At 42.0% G+C, this 21,797-nt stretch overlaps 1 protein-coding gene across 1 annotated transcript in view; it reads right to left on the bottom strand.

Annotated features, from left to right (window-relative positions):
- XYLB (xylulokinase) overlaps window positions 1-21,797 on the bottom strand; it is a 201,322-nt gene that overhangs the window by 11,430 nt on the left and 168,095 nt on the right. The window lies entirely within an intron of this gene.

The raw sequence follows: 21,797 nt of genomic DNA, 5'->3' as shown, positions 1-21,797 counted from the left end.
TTCACTCACATCCACCAACACATGCAGTCAAAATGGCAGGAATTAAAGCAATCAATCAAGGGGCTCTCAAAATGTCAACATCCTTGGAATAACATTTTGTTGTGAGCTATTGATTGGATCCTGCAGCACCAAACTGCAAATTCTGGTATTTGGAGAATAAGATTTTATGCTGGAATAACTGAAATGAAAATCTGAGCAAGCACTTGGGGGATTTGGAGAAATCCCTCAAAATTTTGACTTAATTGTGTTAGGATATGGCCAATAGAAGTAATTCCTCCCTCCCTCCCTCCCTCCCTCCCTTCTTTTCTTCCCCTCTTTCAGACTACAATTAGAATAGAATACAATAACAAAGTTGGAAGGGACTTTGGAGGTCTTCTAGTCCAACCCCCTGCTCAGGCAGGAAACGCTATACAATGGTGAACCTATGGCACGCCTGCCACAGGGGGCGCGCCGAGCCCTCTCTGTGGGCATGCCAGCCATCGCCCCATCCCACCTCCACCACGCATGAGTGCGCGCCTCCCGCCAGCCAGCTGGTCTTCAGGTCTCTGCCACGCATGCGCGGGAGATGGGGTGCATGCGCAGAGGGGTGCAAGAGGCTTTTCAGGCCCAAAACGGAGTGCGGGGGGGCTCATGCATGCGCAGTGCACATGCACAGGGGGATGCTCACATTGCATTTTGGGGGTTCAGGAACATACATGTGAATTCGTGCACGCTTTGGGTACTCAACACCAAAAAAGGTTAACCATCTACTTCCCTATATCATTTCCAACAAATGCTTCTCCAATCTCATCTTTAAAATTTCCAGCGTTGAAGCATTTACAACTTCTGCAGGCAAGTTGTTCCACTGATTAATTGTTCTCACTGTCAGGAAATTCCTCCTTAGTCCTAAATTGCTTCTCTCCTTGATTAGTTTCCACCCATTGCTTCTCGTCCTACTTTCAGGTGCTTTGGATAGCTCCCTCTTCTTCATGGCAACCCCTGAGATATTGGAACACTCCTTCGTTCCTTTCCTTTCCTTTCCTTTTGTAATGTATTTTGAACTTCGAGAGGGAATTTTGGGCGGGAAATTGCACGTTGCTGATTGGTTGAAGCCGCAGCCAAAAGAGTATTTAAAGAGGGGTTTTTGCCGGTTGTCTTTTGCTGGGTCACAATAAACTAAAGAGCTGTTGCTACTCGTTGGTCTCCTGCCTCTTCATTGCCCGAACTTAACACCTTTCCTTTCCTTTCCTTTCCTTTCCTTTCCTTTCCTTTCCTTTCCTTTCCTCTCCTCTCCTCTCCTCTCCTCCCTCCTTTCCTTTCACTTCCTTTCTTTTCCATTCCATTCCAATTCCCAAGGCTACACTAAGTTAGAAATAGTAAAACCCAAATATGACATTATAAAAACAACTATCCAGTGAGAATATCATTCATAACTATCCATAGAAAATGGCAGAAAAATACTGGTAGCCTATCAAGTCTGCCTTTTGAGTATTTGGAGCGTTTGTTTTTGTTTTCTTTCAAATGTAATTATTTTAAAATTATTATTATTTGTTTTTTATTTTATTATTATTTATTTATTTTTACTTTCTGTCAGATGATGGACGTGTGTTTATACCAAATATGTTTAAACTTACTATGTTTAAACTCATGTTTAAACAGTGACATAACTTCCTGGTCACTTGTTTCTGGACATTCTTGAAGATATTTACATTCTTGCTTTTATTTTGTGGATTAAGTTTGGGTAATTATTTTTTTTTCCTCCTGCCCCCACTATGGTTTTCTATACCCTTTGAGCCAACATGGGCTATGGTGATGAGGCTAGAATCAATGAGAGAATGAGCCATATTTTCAAAGCAATATAATTATTGCTTTGACTGATCTAACTAAAGGTAAAGGTAAAGGTTCCCCTCGCACATACGTGCTAGTCGTTGCCGACTCTAGGGGGCAGTGCTCATCTCCGTTTCAAAGCCGAAGAGCCAGCGCTTTCCGAAGACGTCTCCGTGGTCATGTGGCCGGCATGACTCAACACCAAAGGCGCACGGAACGCTGTTACCTTCCCACCAAAGGTGGTCCCTACTTTTTCTACTTGCATTTTTTACGTGCTTTCGAAACTGCTAGGTTGGCAGAAGCTGGGACAAGTAACGGGAGCTCACCCCGTTACACGGCAGCACTAGGGATTTGAACCGCCAAACTGCCGACCTTTCGATCGACAAGCTCAACGTCCTAGCCCCTGAGCCACCGTGTCCCTAATACTGATCTAACTATTTAATTTAAATAACTTAACTAATCAAGGTGAGAAGCAACCTAGAACTAACGAAAAATTTCCTAACAAGGGGAGCAATCAACCAATGAAACAGCTTGCCTCCAGAAGTTGTGAGTGCTCCATCACCAGGATGGTTTTTAAGAAAAGATTGGACAGCCATTTCTCTGAAATTATATCAAGTCTCCTGCTTGAGTAAGAGTTGGACTAGAAGATCTCCAAGATCCCTTCCAACTCTGTTATTTAAATGCACAAATATAAATGCATCCATTCTTAAAAGAATATTCAATAATGGGCAGTAGGAGATTACGAACCAAACTCAGAAGTTGGAGCTACAATACTTCTACAATTTCCAGTCAGCATGGACATTAAGAATCCTGACAGATGAATCCCCATCTTCAATCCCCAGACAGAAAGTAAAAGCCCCTGCAAACCCCCAGCAGCCCACTCCTGGATTCAGCTTATTTCAGAAGGCTCCTTCCACTAGACACATGAAGAAGAAATCTATTTTGGGGTAGCTGTGGCCCCAATGCTTCTAAAAAGGGATGTCATCAGGGCCTCTGGCCAATATTTTTTATTAGTTTATAATATAAAATACAAAAGAAAATAGTAGGAAAATGGGATAGAGAAGAGAAGGGGGAAGTGTAGGGAAAAGGGGAAAGAGAAAGAAAATACTTTTTACTTTTACATAATAATATAAACTAGCCACTGCTATAGCAACCAACCTATCTAATCGGTAAAACTCAAAATCAGCTTCATTTTTTTCCCACCTCAAGCACAAAGTCCAGAAGTGGTTTACAATTAGAAACAAAAGTAATTTTGTTTTTGTTTTCTTTAGTCAAAGCAGTCAATTTAGCCATTTTAGCCATAATAACTCTGTTATTATACCTGCAATAATAAAATAGATTTCCAGCAATACTTGTGGAATTCTTTTCATGACTTAGGCCAACAACAGCTCTAGAAATTTGAGATCATTTTCCAGGGCCCTCATGCCAGGGAGAAACACAGCATCCCTTCTGATAGAACAAGAAAGAGAAGAGCAATAAAGAGGATAAGGGGACCGGACGGGCTAAAATATATGGAGAACGGTTACTTGAATTGCTTAATGAAAAGAAGGACTGTAGTGACATGATAGCAGTCTTCCAATATCTAAGGAGCTGCCACAAACAAGAGGGAGTCAACCTTTTTCTCCAAAGCCCCTGACGCCAGGTGGAAGGATCTTGATTGCAGAAAATATGACTTTTGTAACAGAATTGTTAACGCTTGGAACACACTACCTGACTCTGTGGTCTCTTCTCAAACTCCCAAAAGCTTCAACCAAAAACTGTCTACCATTGACCTCACCCCATTCCTAAGAGGACTATAAGGGGCGTGCATAAGTGCACAAAAGTGCCTACCGTTCCTGTCCTATTGTTTCCTTTCTTTATATATACGCTTATATGTTGTATGGTTGTTTCATGCTTATGCTTATATATATATATTTATTTATTTATTTATTGCATTTTTATACCGCCCTATCTCCCTAGGGACTCAGGGCGGTTTACAGCCAGATAAAATATACATATAAATACAGAATAAAACCACAATTAAAAAACTTATTAAATAAGGCCGAATATTTAAAATGGAAATACAAATAATAAAACCCCATTAAAAACCAAATTCAAAATTTAAAAATTCTAGTCCAGTCCTGCACAAATAAATAGATGTGTCTTAAGCTCGCGGCGGAAGGTTCGAAGGTCGGGAAGTTGGCGAAGTCCTGGGGAAAGTTCGTTCCAGAGGGTGGGAGCTTCCACAGAAAAGGCCCTTCCCCTGGGTGTCGCCAGTCGCCACTGCCTGGCTGACGGCACCCTGAGGAGTCCCTCTCTGTGAGAGCAGACGGGTCGGTGAGAGGCAATCGGTGGCAACAGGCAGTCCCGTAAGTAACCCGGCCCTATGCCATGGAGCGCTTTGAAGATAATTACCAAAACCTTGAAGCGCACCCGGAAGGCCACAGGTAGCCAGTGCAGTTTGCGCAGGAGAGGTGTCACATGGGAGCCACGAGGGGCTCCCTCTATCACCCACGCAGCCGCATTCTGGAGTCTCCGGGTGCTCCTCAAGGGGAGCCCCATGTAGAGAGCATTGCAGTAATCCAGACGAGATGTCACGAGAGCATGAGTCACCGTGCATAGGGCATCCCGGTCTAGAAAGGGGCGCAACTGGCGAACCAGGCGAACCTGGTAGAAAGCTCTCCTGGCGATGGCCGTCAAGTGGTCTTCAAAAGACAGCCGTCCATCCAGGAGGACGCCCAAGTTGCGCACCCTCTCCATTGGGGCCAATGACTCGCCCCCAACAGTCAGCCGCGGCTGCAGCTTAAAGTACCGGGATGCCGGCATCCACAGCCACTCTGTCTTGGAGGGATTGAGCTTGAGCCTGTTTCTCCCCATCCATATACACTGTTGTGACAAAATAAAAAAAATAAAAAAAAGGAGGGATCCAACCTGGAACTAAGGAGAAATTTCCTAGCAGCCAGAACAATTAATCAGTGGAACGGATTGCCTTCAGAAGTTGTGGGTGCTCCATCATTGGAGGCTTTTAAAAAGAGATGGGGTAGCCATGATTTAGGATCTCCTGCTTGAGCAGGGGGCTGGACTACAAGGTCCCTTCCGACTCTATTCTATTCTGTTTCCAGAATCAGCATAGAAAATTTTTGCTTTGTGTTCAAGGCATCCTCTAACGGAATCTCCGAAAAGGATTACATTAATCAAAAGGGTGCAGATGAAATTACAGTGGTGTCTTAGACGACTGTCACTTTGACCGGGAGCCTAAAGGGGTGACCAATACCAACGGCTAAAATGCAGCAACCAGACCTTCAGGGGTCTGTCCCCCTCTCACCCACCTCGTTTGCTTCTTGCCCCGGGGTTCATCTAACCATCGAAAAGAACCATCCCTCTCCATGGCACTTGTGCAAATTTTTAACAGATGGCCTGTAATAAGTAAATTGAAAAGTGCAAATAAGGTTAAAACAATTTTTCGTTATTGAATATCATTAGCTTCAAGGCTGCTCACTTTAAAATGCTAATTAAGTTTTCCTTCTCCTTTCGTGGGGTGCTGGAGAAGACAAATGGCGGGAGAGTACATTAATCTTATTTGCAAAAGGACCGACCCAGGAGAGGGTGGGGGGGGGGGAAATCTGATGAATAGATCTTCATTCCTTCAAGGTTATACACTGCATTTTTGATTTTTCCCCCCCCTACAGCTCGCACCTCCTTGGACTAATTAATTTTTTCTCTAAAATTAAACAGGGAGGGGGGGGGTCAAGCTTCACGGACTAAGGTGCATGGATTAAATAGGAAAAACTGCCTGTATTTGCCTATGAGCCCTGAATCTTACTCATAATTAATCAGACCCAGGTTCTGTCTTAGCAAACTGTCATGCACATGTTCATCCAACAGGGGGTGTCTGCAGGTAAGGTTGAAAGAGTCAAAATGGCATCAATGCTCATAAAAAGTGGGCGGAGATTTGATCAAACCATCACGTTTGATCTTTTGGGGTGACAATCTAGAAACCTAGGATATAGTGACCAGACGTCCCGCTTTTGGCGGGACAGTCCCGCTTTTTAATAATTTGTCCCGCGTCCCGCGGCAATTCCAAAAAGTCCCGATTTTTTGTTTTGTTTCACTCCCATTCTGAAAATGGGAGGCGGCAACGCAAGAGGAGGAGGCGGAGAAGGGGGAGTGGCAGAGAAGGGGTGCGAGAGGGAGGAGAGACGCCGCTTGACTTCACCCGAGAGGAAGAGAAGAGCCGAGAGGAGAGCCGAGCCTGCCTGGAAGAGCGGAGAAGCAGCAGCCGCTCCTCCTCCTTCAGGCAGATGGCAAGACTCAGCAAGCATGCGCAGCCCCCCCTCCCCCCCCTGTCAATGGTGTCCCGTTTTGCCATCGCTGAAATCTGATCACTTTAACCTAGGAGACAGTAAGTTCTAGTCGTGCCTTAGACATGAAAGTCATCTGGGTGATTTTAGGTCAATCAGCAGGAGACTGTGAGTTCTAGTCCCGCCTTAGGCATGAAAACTGGTTGGGTAATATTGGGCCAATCACCAGGAGACAGTAAGTTCTAGTCCTGCCTTAGGTACGAAAACCATCTGGATGACCTTGGGCCACTCCCTCTCAGCTCACCTTACCTCATATGGTTTTCGTTGCTGGGAAACTAGGAGGAGGAAGGGTAATCAGTGCTCCTTACTAGCAAACCTACTCCTTACAACCACTGATGCTATTACCTAGTTTGGGTAATGAAACGTTTGCAAGAAAACAAGCAAGCTCAGAGAGCCCCAAGGACCCCTCATTTCAACCCTGAGCTACAAATATTCTCCTTTATAAGAATAAAAAAAATAAATTGTGCAGCCTTCCTGAGGCTGGAGCCCTCTATCTCTACTTGGGTTAAACTTTAGGAATATGTAAATTCATGCACAAATCCAGCCTGTTTATTGCTTGTTTTGCCTCTGTGGGCCTAGCCTTTGAATGAAGTAGCTGGACAAACATGCACTGATCCAGTGAAAATCCAGATGTTTGTTTCCACTCCAACTTTTTTTTTATTTGCATTTATATCCCGCCCTTCTCCGAAGATTCAGGGTGGCTTACACTATGTCAAACAATAGTCTTCATCCATTTGTATATTATATACCAAGTCAACTTATTGCCCCCAAAAATCTGGGTCCTCATTTTACCTACCTTATAAAGGATGGAAGGCTGAGTCAACCTTGGGCCTGGTGGGGCTTGAACCTGTTGTAATTGCAAGCAGCAGCTGTTAATAACAGACTGTCTTAGCAGTCTAAGCCACAGAGGCCCTGTGAAAGTTTCTGAAGGATTTTCACTTCATCTTCCATTTTGGAACAAAAATATTCCACCTTCTCACAGTAATGGGCGGAGTCCTGCCAGATAAATCTGGAAACGTTCAATAAATTACATTTAATATACAATCAAGTAGTACCGGTTTATTTCTTTCCTTACATAGCTGCCCAATTGAGATAAAGTGATCCTGAGTGGTGTGCAAAAAAGGGAAGAAAACTCAAACCAACAAATATTAATAAACCATATCATCATCATCTTCATCTTCATCTTCATCATCATCACCATTGCCTATCCACTGCAGGATGAAGGCCTCTCCCGCATGTTTCCAACCTGTCAGAATATGCACAGTATGACTAGTTTTGAGACAACCCAGGAGCAAAATACAGTAAACAGTTTTGTCTTTCAAATAGTGGTTTATCTACAAGGAATATATACATACATGTACTAGGCAAAGTCAGGCAATCAATCATCAACTATAACACGGAAGCACACGGGGGGAGGGGGGGAGAAAGAAAGAGACCCTCCACTTTTCCAAGCTTCCAGAGAGCAGGGTTTTCCTACAATGTGTCTGAGTTGGGAAAATTTGAGTCAGGTCATTTGTGCCTCAAATGAGAATTTTGGGTTGGATCGGGGGCTGGGGGGTGGGGGGTGGGGGAGGACATAGATAAACTTTTCATTTAATTATTCTGCACTTTTTTTAAAGTATAGTCATCCAGAGTCCCTCGGATTAAAATAAATAAAAATAAGTACATGTAAATTTTAACCCTATCCACTCCAATGGAGCCTTTCTGACATGGGCCTCTGCAGTCGACAGAGGTCAACTTTTGGCTTCCTATCTCAGAAGACCATGCTTCAAAGCCCTACTGGATGGATCTCAGTCAAATCAAAGGCAGGGAGATGGTTGGCTGGATGAATAACAAAGGAGTCACTTTTTCCAAGGATATTTTATTGATCCATGTAACCCAATTATGCTTTCTAAGGGAAGGGAAGTAAGCACAAGGCATGGAGCACCATATCTCTTGAGCCAAGAGATGTTCTCCAGACCAAAATAGAATCAGAAGAAGAGATCGCCCATCAGGTTTTGTTGGGGTCTGCAAACTTGGCTCTTCTAAGACTTGTGGAGTTTGCAGACCCCTGTTCTCGATCATAACTTCTGGGAATAATTTGCCACAGCCAGAACTGGAGAAAAAAATTAATTCTTCCTCCCCAAACTTTCTCTCTTTATTCGTCTTAGTCCTGCGAGGGAGACTGTGCATACTGCACTTGCACCCTCATAGGCATCCCTGCAATGAACCATAAACTGTGACAACTAGTCAGTGCAGAAGTATATAGAATCCACTCTTCTGCATAACAGTATAACAGAGTTGGAAGGGACCTTAGAGGTCTTCTAGTCCAACCCCCTGCTCAGGCAGGAAACCCTATACCATTTCAGACAAATGGTCATCCAGCCTCTTCTTAAAAACCTCCAATATTGGAGCACCCATAACTTCTGGAGGAAAGTTGTTTCATTGATTAGAATAGAATAGAATAGAATAGAATAGAATAGAATAGAATAGAATAGAATAGAATAGAATAGAATAGAATAGAATAGAATAGAATTCTTTATTGGCCAAGTGTGATTGGACACACAAGGAATTTGTCTTTGGTGCATATGCTCTCAGTGTACATAAAAGAAAAGATACATTCATCAAGAATCATAAGGTACAACACTTAAGGATAGTCATTAATTAATTGTTCTAATTGTCAGGAAGTTTCTCCTTAGTTCTAAGTTGCTTCTCTCCTTGATTAGTTTCCCCACATTGCTTCTTGTCCTGCCCTCAGGTGCTTTGGAGAATAGGTTGACTCCCACTTCTTTGTGGCAACCCCTGAGATATTGGAGGACTGCTATCATGTCTCCCGTAGTCCTTCTTTTCATTAAACTAGACATACCAAATTCCAGCAACCGTTCTTTATATGTTTTAGCCTCCAGCCTCCTAATCATCTTTGTTGTTTTTCTCTGCACTCTTTCTAGAGAGCAGAGTTTACTCTTCAACATAACTAAACATAACAGCTAAATAGTATTCAATCTGTGTTCCAGACAAGTTTTTCTCAGGATGGTGTGTGCCAATTATTCCTCTATTTTGATCCCTCCCAATGTATGGGCTCCAGGGCAATTGTCACCCCTTCAACTGTAGAGAGCACTCCAGCAGGAAACAAATAATACACCTTCTTTGAATAGACCAGTCACCTGGGCTGTGAGAATCTCCCATAAATTGCTTGCAAAGAGATTCTCTTTCACAATTTTTGTTTGTGCCTTCAAGGTGTTACTACACTTCAGAATGTCTGCAAGAATACAGAAACTGGACAAGACGTGAAGATAAGGGAAGGGAAGGGAGGGGAAGGGAGGGGGGAGTGGAGGAAAGAGAAGAGAAGAGAAGGGAAGGGAAGGGAAGAGAAGAGAAGAGAAGAGAAGAGAAGAGAAGAGAAGAGAAGAGAAGAGAAGAGAAGAGAAGAGAAGAGAAGAGAAGAGAAGAGCTTTATTTATCCAAGTATGGTTAGACACACATTGAATTTGTCTCTGGTGCACTTATGACCTACTGTCACATGATCAAAATTTGGGCCCAAGGCAACCAGCATGTATTTTACAATGCTTGCAGTATCCTGGGGTTATATGATTGCCATTTGCAACCTTCCCAGTTAGCGTCCGACATTCAGAGTCAAGGGGGGGGGGAACCAGATTCATTTAATGACCGCATGTTTCATTTAACAACTGCAGCGATTTGCACAACAACCATGGGAATAAAAGTTGTAAAATCAAGAGTGACTCAGTTAACAACTGCCACATGTTAGCAACAGAAGGTCTAGTCTCAATTGTGGCTGTAAGTATTTACGGGACCGCCTACTGCCACCATTAGCCTCTCACCGACCAGTGCGCTCTCACAGAGAGGGACTCCTCCGGATACCGTCAGCTAAACAATGTCGGCTGGCGACCTCTAGGGGGAGGGCCTTCTCTGTGGGGGCCCCTACCCTCTGGAACGAGCTCCCTCTGGGGCTTCGTCAACTCCCCGATCTCAAGTCCTTCCGCCGCGAGCTGAAGACGTTGCTGTTTCGAAGAGCAGGACTAGCCTGAATGTAGTTTTTTAAATTGGGATTTTTAAAAAAGGGGTTTAAATGAGGTTTTAAATTTGTATTCAAAAGTTAGAGCATCAATTGAATTCAACTATCTATTCTTTAGCTGTTTTTAATCTATTATATGTTTTCTGTTGTTTTTTGTCTGTGAACCGCCCTGAGTCCTTCGGGAGAAGGGCGGTATACAAATATAATAAATAAATAAATAAATAAATAAGTCTTACCTTTGTTGTGTTACACAAGAAAATACTTATTGTGTTAAGTTTGTCCATCCCAGGCAGGACTATCCAGGCACACTGTCCCTCCCGATCCCCAAAACAGAAAAATTGAAGAGGAATCGGCAGAGATCAAATGGGGGGGGGAGGGGCTGAATTGTGTGTGTTCTCAAACCTGAACCCCCAGCTCCGATGCTTCAGTTTTGTCAGTGCTTTAAAAGCAAAGTGTCTCTAGGAAGCCCCAATAGTTTCTTTCCATTTCCATGATCAAGGGCTTTCGGCAGCAAAGAAAATAATTTTTCATTGTGTCAAGCTTATTGGAGAATCAATAAACGTTTTGCAGATGGATTAGAGGTGGGTCTCACGGACCACGGTGTTAAAAGGGAACAGCTGCAGCTTGGTATTCAACATCCGAAGAACTGGAACTTAGCAAAAGAAGCTTGTGAGAATTAAACAGGGAAAACAAAGGTAACTCTGCCGTGATCCTAGCCTTCTTCTTTGAGCAATGTCCTTTCTTAAACACCACTCCATTATGTTCCCCCCAAAAAACCCTTGCATTTTATTTTATTGTTTTATTTTTAACCCTTACAGCGGTGTCTGTCTTGCTCAAGTAGAGAAGCAACCTGGAGTTAAGGAGAAACTTCCTCACCGTGTGAACAATTAACCCGTGGAACGGCTTTTGCCTTCGGAAGTTGTGGGTGCTTCACCATTGGAGGTCTTTAAGAAGAGACTGGAGAGCCACCTGTCTGAAATAGTATAGGGCAGTGATGGCTAACCTTTTTGCTGTCGCATGCCAAAAGCGGGGGGAGCACGGGGGGAGGGGTTGCACATGCACGTGCCTACACCCATAATTCAATGGGGCCGTGCCCCCCTCCCATGCTCCTCCCCACTTTCGGCACACGATGGCAAAAAAGTTACCAGTGAGCTTGGTAGGCCCGTTTTTTTGCCCTCTCCAGGCTCCAGAGCCTTTCTTGGAGCCTGGGGAGGGTGAAAACGGCCTTCCCCATCCCTCGAGGCCCTCTGGAGGCTGGAAACGGCCCATTTCCTGACTTCTGGAGGGCCCAGAAGGCCTGAAAATCAGACAGCTGGCGTGTGCATGCGCAGTGGAGCTGAGCTAGGGCAACTCACCCATGCCTACAGATGTGGCTCCATGTGCCATTTGTGGCACACGTGCCATAGGTTCGCCATCACGGGTATAGGGTCTCCTGTTTGAACAGGGGGCTGGACTAGAAGACCTATAAGATCTCTTCCAGCTCTATTCTAATCTAATTAACAGGTTGTTTGCCAGAGACCTGGGCCTTTTGAGGGTTGAGGACTGGATCTCAGCTGTTCCTAGCCCTGCCTTCCTCTGGATAGAGAGCTCTGATGTCACTCCTGGGATCAGTGGGAGCCCCTCTCCCAGTTTAGGCGTTATAGCTACGAGTCCTCCTACCATCACTGGGACCACTTTGGCCTTGACTTTCCACATCCTCTTTAGTTCCTCCTTCAGACCCTACTTGCCAGTTTCCTAGCCTCCTGTCGTGTCCCACTCCTCCGCTGATGACCGGGTCAGGGAAATCCGAATCAGGCGTGCCTCTGCAGCTCTGCCAAAGTCCTAGCAAAGTTCTCAAGGCAGGCAGGAGACCAGAAAGTGACTTCAGCAAGATATGTTAGACTTTGCCTGACTCAGAGAATGCCAGAAAGCAGGTCCTTTATACAGGCCATGGGGTGTGGCTCCATGACTCAGCACTTATCCAGGCCTGCCCCTCCCTTCCTTCTGTCGCCGCCGCCTATCAATTCTTCTGAAGCGAGGGTAACTTCAGTCTGCAGCTGTTGGTAATTGACCTTCCTCAGGCTCACATGCTGTGGGGGAGGGGGAGGGATCTAGTTGCTCCGTTTGCCTAGGCATGGAGCCAGAGCTGGGGCCTGGAGGTACTTCTTCCTCCTCAGCCTGTCTGGGCATGGAGTCAGGGCTGGGGCCGGGAGGCATACTAGGACATTCCTCAGTGTTCGGAAGCAGATAAGAAGACCCCGGCTGCGGTGAAAGCGGACGAGACACAACACCTCCTTCCTGACATTGCTGTCACTTGGCACCCCTATATCTAGCACTATCACAGTCCTTTGCTCCTTGTCTACCATGATGTGGGATTGATTGGTCAGGACTTGCCTGTCCATCTGGATCTGGAAATACCACATAATCCTATTCTTATTCTCTACGACCTTCTGTGGGATCTCCCCTCTGGACTTAGGAGGGTCTGGCCCAGTGGTGAAATGCTCCTGGTTCGGACTGGATCGCCTGATCCGGTAGCGATGGCGGTGGGTGGTTCGGAGAACCAGTAGCAAAAATCCCTCACCCCCCGCATGCCCAGCTGAGCCGCGCGATCATCAGAGGGTGTTTTTTTTACTTTTAAAAGCTTTTTTTCTTCTGCCGAAAAAATGTTTTTAAAAGTAAAAAAAAAAAGCCTCTGATGATCGCGCTGCTCAGCTGGGATCATCAGAACCCTTTAAAAGCATTTTTTCTACAATCTCTTTGGACGAAGACGTTGTTTAAAAAAAAGCTTTTCAAAGGCTCCTCTGGCAATCCCAGCTGAGTTTTGTTTTTTGTTTTTTTGTTTTTTTACATTTATATCCCGCCCTTCTCCGAAGACTCAGGGCGGCTTACATTGTGTAAGGCAATAGTCTTCATTCTATTTGTATATTTATATACAAAGTCAACTTATTGACCCCCCAACAATCTGGGTCCTCATTTTACCTACCTTATAAAGGATGGAAGGCTGAGTCAACCTTGGGCCTGGTGGGACTCGAGCCTGCAGTAATTGCAGGCAGCTGTGTTTAATAACAGGCTTCTTACAGCCTGAGCCACACCGCGGCCCCTCATTTTGGGGGTTGCCTGATCGCCAGAACCTTTTAAATGCATTTTTTTACAACTTCTTTGGCCGAAGAGGTTGTAGAAAAAATGCTTTTAAAAGTAAAAAAAAAAAAGTTGGCCACACCCATCCAGTCACATTACCCACCAGCATCAAGCTACGTCCACAGAACCGGTAGTAACAAATTTTACATTTCACCCGTGGTCTGGCCATACATTGTCCAGATGTTTCTGTACACAACACCAGCTGCTTGGCTGGGTCGTTCAATGCAGCAGTCACCAACTGGTGGTCCATGGACCACTGGTGGTCTGCGAGAAAATTTTGGTGGTCCACAGAAAAATTATTTGCATTTTTTATATTGCACTAAATCAGGGTTCTCAAACTATGGCCCCTCAGCAAGATACCTGCAAACTATTGTGTTGCTGCAGAAAGTCTTCCCCTTTGCGTTTTTTTTGTATGGGTTAGAGAGGGGCAGAAATTCCGACTTGGAGTCTATTTTAGCCTCCTGGTGCAGGGCTTTGGGTGAAGGCTGGAGGGAAGCGCTGCTGGTGGTGAACCGGAGGGCCTTGTTCCAGTAGGACTGCATCATGTCCTGGAACTAGCTGACTATCTCAGCCCAGTGAGCCTCCAGGCACCTGTACCTGGCCTTGCACTCCCACAGGTCTTCCTTCTGCTTGGAAAGCCTATGCTCCTAGTCCTCAGTGAGGTGCTCCTGCTGATCCTCCTTCTCGGTCAGATCCAATTTGAACTAAGCAGTTTTGCCAACTCTTTCTCATGGTGGCTGCTTAGCTCCAACAACTGCTTCTCGTTGGGGCCCTAAGGAGCCCGGGATGTGGAGGAGAGGAGTGGGTTGGAGAGGTGAGTAGAGGCTGGCAAGGCGCCCCTCAATGTGAGTGACATTGAGCTGGCGATGCCCACCCAGTCACATGATCACCTAGCCACGCCCACCCAGCTGGTCATTAGGCAAATCATATTAGTGGTCTGCGGAATTTAAAATTGTGAATTTAGTGGTCCCTGAGGTCCGAAAGGTTGGTGACCCCTGGTTCAGTGTACGCTGTTCCTGCCTGCATCTTACTCTCTCACATTATGTATTGGACTGTCCGTGAGGCATCTTGGATCCTGCCCATTGTGGTAGACCCCCGGTTCTATAGATCTGAAGCATGAGCCTCTAAGTCTTTTTGACAGGGTTTCTGCTCACTGGGGAATTCTGGAGGTTGAAGTCCACATATCTTAAAGTCGCCAAGATAAAGAAAGACCGCTCTACGGGGGTCAAGACCGAGAGAGAGATGAAGTGGGTGGGGAGGCATATTGCCACTTCATTTTGAGGTTCACATGCCTTTTCAAATCCGACCATAATTACAGACTATCTTTTCAGTTCTCTGTACCACAATCCCTTTGCAAATATTTGTCTAAAAATAGAAGAAGAAACACAGAAAGGAGAAAATGTTCTAGCATTTTAGAAGTTGAAATTATGAAACTGGTGAATCATAGAATCGTAGGGCTGGAAGGTAACAGTTACAAGAATTGGAAGGTACCTTGAAGGTCTTCTAGTCTTGCCCCCTGCCCATGGCAGGACATTAGCTGCTAGATAGTAGTTTGCTGGTTCACGCGCTGCACTGAGTAATAAAATGCTGACCAGATTTGTCACGTATTTGTACTCAGCAGTGAGAATCAAGGCACTGAGCAACCCATGACTAGAACTAACTATAGTTAGTAAGAAATATCACAATTCCAACATTCTTTCCAAGTTGTAAGAAACTTCCTGCCTGGTTAAGTTGGAGCCACAAGACCATTTCATTCCATCTCCAAAAAGCTACACTTGGTTGGGTTTGATCAGTATTAAGATGGGAGACCACCAGGGGATACCAGAATTAGTAGTAGTCTAAAGTGGGTAGTTTTTTAAAAATCCAAAGAAAATTCCTGCCTTGTTGCTTAAAAAAATTCTGCCTTGTTGCTTAAAAAAAAAATTATTTAGGTGTCTCGATGAAGTCACCAGGAGGTGTATGTGATAGGAAGGGTCTTTACCATTTTTACCATTAGACAGTCCGTCCTTAATAATGAGTTGCTTAGCAACTGTTCGAAGTTACAACGGATCTTCTCCTCAGAATTATAACAGATCTTCTTGGAACTACGGATATGACCATGTTTTGGGCACTTGGCAACCTGCTCACGCTTAAGGCAGTTTGCAGCATCCCAGTCATGCAACCACAATTTTTTGCATTTTTTTTTTTTTGCCAGATTTCTGCATTTGCCTCCAATTTCAAACAAAAGCACCCTTTGAGGGAAAAGGGGTTTCCTTTATGGTTGCAGAATATGCTTAACAATTGCTGCAAAAAAGGATCATAAAATCAGGCAAAGTCATGCAGTTGGACCTGCAACAATCACTTCTTACGACTGTAATTCCAAACTCAATTGTGGTCATAAGTCAAACTGTATATATTTGCAAAGCAGTCAGCAGCTCTTGTTTGATTGACAAATTTCAATCCTCAAATTTCATTTACTTTTCTCAAAACTTGTTTCATTTGGGGTTTACAGATTTGAGGAAGCTTAAATTTGGTTAGGGCTGGCTTAGAACCAAACAGATTCCAAGAGATGATCTGATAAATTGAAGTTATTCTTGTTTCTGTTCCCGCCTGGACGATTGACTTACTCCAATTCTAGCTCTGATGATGTTATCCATTTAGTTGTGTCTGACTTTATGGCGACTCAATGGGCAGGGTCTCTCCACATCTTCTGCATCCTGCATTACTTGAGTTTTTCAATGCTCTAGTCTAGCTGGTGTCAGCTTTGATGGTGTCCATCAACCATGTTCTTGGGAGGCCTGGTTTCTTTTTACCGCTAACTCTTCCAACTCATAATTGCTTTCTCCAGTGAATTTCCCAGCATGACACAGTCAGAGACAGTTTTGTGATTTTTGTGCCTTCCACATGTCTGGTGTTATGCGCTCCAGTACTTGCTTGTAGTCACCTTTGCTGTCCAAGGAATACGCGGGAGCCTTTTCCAGCTAAAGCAAATCGATTTTCTTCCCGTCTTGCTTTTTTAAGGTACAGCTTTCACAACCATAGGTAGCTCTAGCAGACATAATTAGCTGGACCCCAAAGAATGTCTAGTATCTAGTTTATATCTAGTTTAATAAGAAGGATGAGGGGTTGAACCGATAGCAGTCTTCCAATGTTTGAGGGGCTGCCGCAGAGAAGAGGGAGTCAACCCATTCTCCAAAGCACCTAAACACAGGACAAGAAGCAATGGATAGAAACTGATCAAGGACAGAAGCAACCTAGGACAAAGGAGGAATTTCCTGACAATTAGAACAATCAATCAATGGAACAATTTTCCACCAGAAGTTATGGGTGCTCCAACATTGGAGGGTTTTAAGAAGAGACTGGACAACCATTGGTCTGAAATGGTATAGGATCTCCTGCCTGAGCAGGGGGTTAGACTAGGAAGACCTCCAAGGTCTCTTCCAACTCTGTTATTCTGAATGAACAATGGAATTTAAGTTTATGTTTGTTCCCTATTGACAGTGTGAAGGTTCAAAGCACTTGAACTGTAACTCATTTATAATTGGGTCACGGAACGAAATATAGACTGGAAATCACATTGTTCTACAATGTACTTTTAGTCCATTTCTATACTAAACCCTGAAAGAGCTGCTAAATTCCCACATGGCGGTGCATTTTCAACCCAAATTTACATTAGCTGAACAGACCATTCTTTTCTCTTGTACTTCTAAGAAGGTGGAAGGCTGTGCGTCTGAATTCCAAAAATCTTAGTTTACAGAAATTGGTTCAGATAAATGATTCCCATAATAAGGTGAATGCATTTTGGCAGGGCATTCGGCGCAGATCTTTTTTTAAAACTAAACTTTGACAAGCACATCAAGATGATGAAATTGATGGATTTTCAAATGTGGGTGAAAGAGGGGATGAATCGCAGGAAGTACAAATTGTGACTTTCCAGGAGAGATCTCAATGTACCACCCAGCCTCTAACAGAACATCTGACAAGATCCATTTTGGAATTTGGTGGGTCATTCTGCTTTTCTCCATAAGGTAATCGCTAGTTGTTTTATGACTTCAGTTCCAAATTTCCTAACTAAAGGGGTTTTTTTTGTTTTTGTTTTTTTAGCATTCCAATTCGAGTGTCTCTGAAAATTGCCAAGATGGATAAATCATGACTTATTTTCAACTATCCAATGCTACAATGGTCAAAGGAAGTACATTATTTCCATCCAACATGTACAGCTCTTCCAAACTCTTGAAACTAGGTCAAGCTGACTTCTCTACTGCTAGCCTTGAAACACAGAGGACTTTCTGAGACCATCAGATCATATTCAGGTTGACCAGTGATTTGATTATGTGCCATCAAGTTGGTGTCAACTTTTAATGATCACATAAATAGATTTTCTCCATGATGTTCTGTCCCTATTCTGATTCTTCAGATTTTCAAATAAGTGTGTCCATTACCACTGTTATTGAATCCATCCCTCTTGCTGCTGGTTGTTCTCGTCTCTCCTATCATTCCCAGCATTATGGACATCTCAAAGAAGTCAGGTTGATTGACTGTGCCATCAAGTTATTGTCAACTCTTAATAATCACATAGACTTTATTCATTTATTAATTTTTTATGCCACCCATCTCCACATGAGGTGACTCTAGATAGATTCTCCAAGAGAATCTGTCCCTGACTTTAGATCTTTAAAATTAGGTCTTAGCATAATGTGTCCCAAAAAATGATAATTCATACTTCATTTCTAGAGGAAGCATGAAGCATGATGAACTAAGAACATCTCTATGACAGTGGAGACGACAACTATGGCGAAGACCAACCAATCTGTCCCACATGTGCTCCAGATGGTTGCTGGGAGGCAAAAGGGTCAGCTACCTTGCTCACAAATATAGCACAGCCTTTTAAAGAACACCGGGTCTGCTAACTTCACTTTGTAATCACTTTTTGAAATTCTCTATTTAACCCTATTAAGTATATTAGAGATCTTCATAAAGACAAGTTTGAAAAGCCATGTGCTGAGTTTAATTTCATTCTTGAACAAAAAAACCCCTATAAATTTAAGAATCTAAAGAATGGAAATAAATATAATTAAATTAAATAAGATTTTGATCCCTGCTTTGGAAAAGAAGCATGGAATTGTTGTATATATCAGGAAGGATATACCAGCTAAGCTAATTGAGGCAGATATTCAAGGAAGATTTATTGCTATTGAACTGGTGATAGATGCAAAAAAGACTTTGTTGATAGGTATTTACGCACCTAATCAGCAACAAGAAAAGTTTTACAAAATGTTACATGAGAGGTTGACCCTCTGGGATTATAGTTCGTTTATTTTATTAGGAGACTGGAATGGAGTAATTGATACAAGAAGGGATAAGAGAACTTCCTCCAAGAAGATACCTATACATGCAAAATTACCAAAATCTTTTTTTGAAATGATGGAAGACTTTGAGTTTAGAGATATATGGAGGTTACGGAATCCAGATGAGAGAGATTTTACTTTTTTCTGATAGGCATCAATCTTTTCATGCATTGATTTTATTTTAATTTCTAATGACTTGCTTTCTAGGGTGAAGAAAACGAAGATATTTTCGAGGTGTTTAACTGACCATAGCCCAGTATGGATGGAATTATTACAAGGGAAAAAAGGTGGTAGAACATGGAGGTTGAATGAAAATCTGTTTAGATATGAGGATAATGTAACTTATTGTAAGAAACAGTTAAAAGAATTTTTTGATTTTAATATGTACAAAGGGACACCTATAGGAACTGTGTGGGAAGCGAGCAAAGCGTTTATTAGAGGATATTGATTTTATTTGGACAACAGGCAAAGGAATAATAAACAAAAGCAGCGTAGATATTTGGAAGAAGAAATTCAAAGGAAGCAACAGTTATTAATTCAAAACCCACAAGATCATAAACTTAAAGAGGCTATAAAAATATTACAGAGTCAATTTAATATGTTAATGGCAGACCAGGTGGCAACGAATATACAATATGCTAAACATAATACTTTTGTAATGCAAATAAACCTGGGAGATGGTTGGCATATAATTTAAGGAAGAAACAGAAAGCACGTGTCATACAAAAATAGAATATAAAGGTAAAGAGACATATCAACAGGATAAAATTAAAAGGCATTCTCAGAATTTTATACTGCACTATATGCAAAAGACAAAATATTGGATAGGGACATTTATGATTATTTGAAAGATTATAAGGTGAATATTCTAACATTAGAACAGAGGAGGAGCTGAACCGGCCGATAGCTACTGGAGAAATAGTGGAGGCAATTAAACAATTAAAATGGGAAAACCCCTGGTACTGATGGTCTTACAGCAACTTATTATAAAAAACCACAGGATGAATTATTAGGCCCACTTAAAGAATTATTTAATCAGATACAATTAGGAGTGGCAATACCCTCGTCATGGAAAACATCTTTTATTTCACTGATACCAAAGAGGAGCAAGACTGCTCTAAACCTGGTAACTATAGGCCGATTTCACTTTTAAATAATGATTATAAGATTTTTGTAAAAATAATAGCAAATAGATTAATGTTAGTTTTACAACAAAGAATTCATACTGATCAATCTGGTTTTATAAAAGGGAGGCAGATGAGGAATAATGTTAGACAGATTATTAATATATTGGAATATTTGGAAAAGAAGAATACTTCAGTGGCACTTATTTTTTTGGATGCAGAGAAAGCCTTTGATCGATTGCATTGGGATTTTTTATTTAAATTAATAGAGAAAATGCAATTTGGAGACTGTTTTATTAGAATAATTAAAGCGATTTATGGAGAGCAAACAGCACAGATTATAGTAAATGGTAGTTTGACAGAAGTTATTAAGATTGCGAAGGAACAAGACAGGGATGTCCCTTATCACCATTATTGTTTGTTTTGACTCTGGAACCATTATTAGATAAAATACGAGAATTAATGAAAATAGAGGAATTAAGATTAGACAATATGAGTACAAAGTTAGAGCTTTTGCAGATGATGTAGTGGTTACGTTAATGAATCCTATAAATTCAAGTAGATTTTGTTGGAAGTAATTGATAAATATGGAAAGGTATCAGGATTTAAAATAAATCAGAATAAAACAAAAGTGATAATTAAAAATATGTCTATACAACAGAAACAAAAACTAGAGGAAATGACAGGATTTGAGGTAGTAAAAAGGTTAAATATTTAGGGTCTATATTAGCTCATCGAACAAGAAACTTTATAAGAATAATTATGACTTGCTATGGCAAAAGTTCAGAATGATATGAATGGCTGGAAGAAATTGCAGTTATCCCTATTGGGAAGGATTGCGGCTATTAAAATGAATGTGTTACCTAGATTTTGTTTCTGTTCCAGATGATACCTATAATTAAAAAGGATAAAAATTTGGAAGATTGGCAGAGTGGGATTAATAAATTTATATGGCAGGGTAAAAAGGCGAGGTTAAAATGAAAATAATACAGGATTCACGGGAAAGAGGTGGTTTAAGAATGCCTAACTTTAAACTATATTATGAAGCAGTAACCCTTTCAGTAATAAGTGACTGGTTTAACTTAACAGAGGAAAGAATTTTGAATATAGAAGGTTATGACTTGTTGTATGGATGGCATGGGTACTTATTTTATGGAAAAAAGTGGATAGGGCTTTTAAGAATCATGTGTTGAGAAGTGCTCTTTATGGTCTGGAAAAATATTCCTATAAATTAGATTATAAGATTCCTATATGGGCGAGCCCTAGACATGCAATAGAGAATATAAATATAGAACAGAAACAGGAAATGATTACATATAAAGAACTTTTGTATGCTGAAGGAGGTAGATTGCAATTAAAATCATTACAGGTATTAAATGAAGAAGGGAGGAATTATACTTGGTTTCAATATGGGCAAATAAGTGCTAGATGGAAAGAAGATCAAAAAATTGGTATAATGCAAAGGAGGAAAATTTAATAAAGCAAATTAGAAATCAGACCCAGGAGCATATAAAGAGATTGTATAATGTGTTGCTTGAAATAGATTCGGAAAAGGATTTGGTAAAGGATTGTATGATAAAATGGGCACAGAATATTCAGGAACCAATAATGTTGGAAACATGGGAGAAAATTTGGGTTAGAAATGTTAAGTTTACACAAGCACAGAATTTAAGGGAAAATTTTTATAAGATGTTTTATAGATGGCATTTAGATCCCAAAAAATTATCATGTATGTATCCTAATATCCAAGCGAAATGTTGGAGGTGTGATTGTGATGATGCTACATATTTTCATATTTGGTGGACTTGCAAGAAAATTAAGGTCTTTTGGATAAGAATTTGGTGGATTATTCAAAATGTACTGAAGAAGAAGATAAAGTTCCTGCCACAATTTTTCCTTTTGGGAATTATAATGGATTGTACAGGGATTGAGACTAAATTGATTTTGAACTTAATAACAGCAGCAAGACTGTTGATTGGACAATACTGGAAGAAAGAAGAGATACCTACAATAGAAGAATGGATATTGAAAGTTATTAATTTGGCTGAGATGGCTAAAATCTCAGCGTTTT

Source organism: Ahaetulla prasina, chromosome 4, assembly GCF_028640845.1.
Source record: "Ahaetulla prasina isolate Xishuangbanna chromosome 4, ASM2864084v1, whole genome shotgun sequence".
NCBI classification, from domain to species: Eukaryota; Metazoa; Chordata; class Lepidosauria; order Squamata; family Colubridae; genus Ahaetulla; species Ahaetulla prasina.
This window is presented reverse-complemented; position numbering and strand designations above follow the sequence as displayed.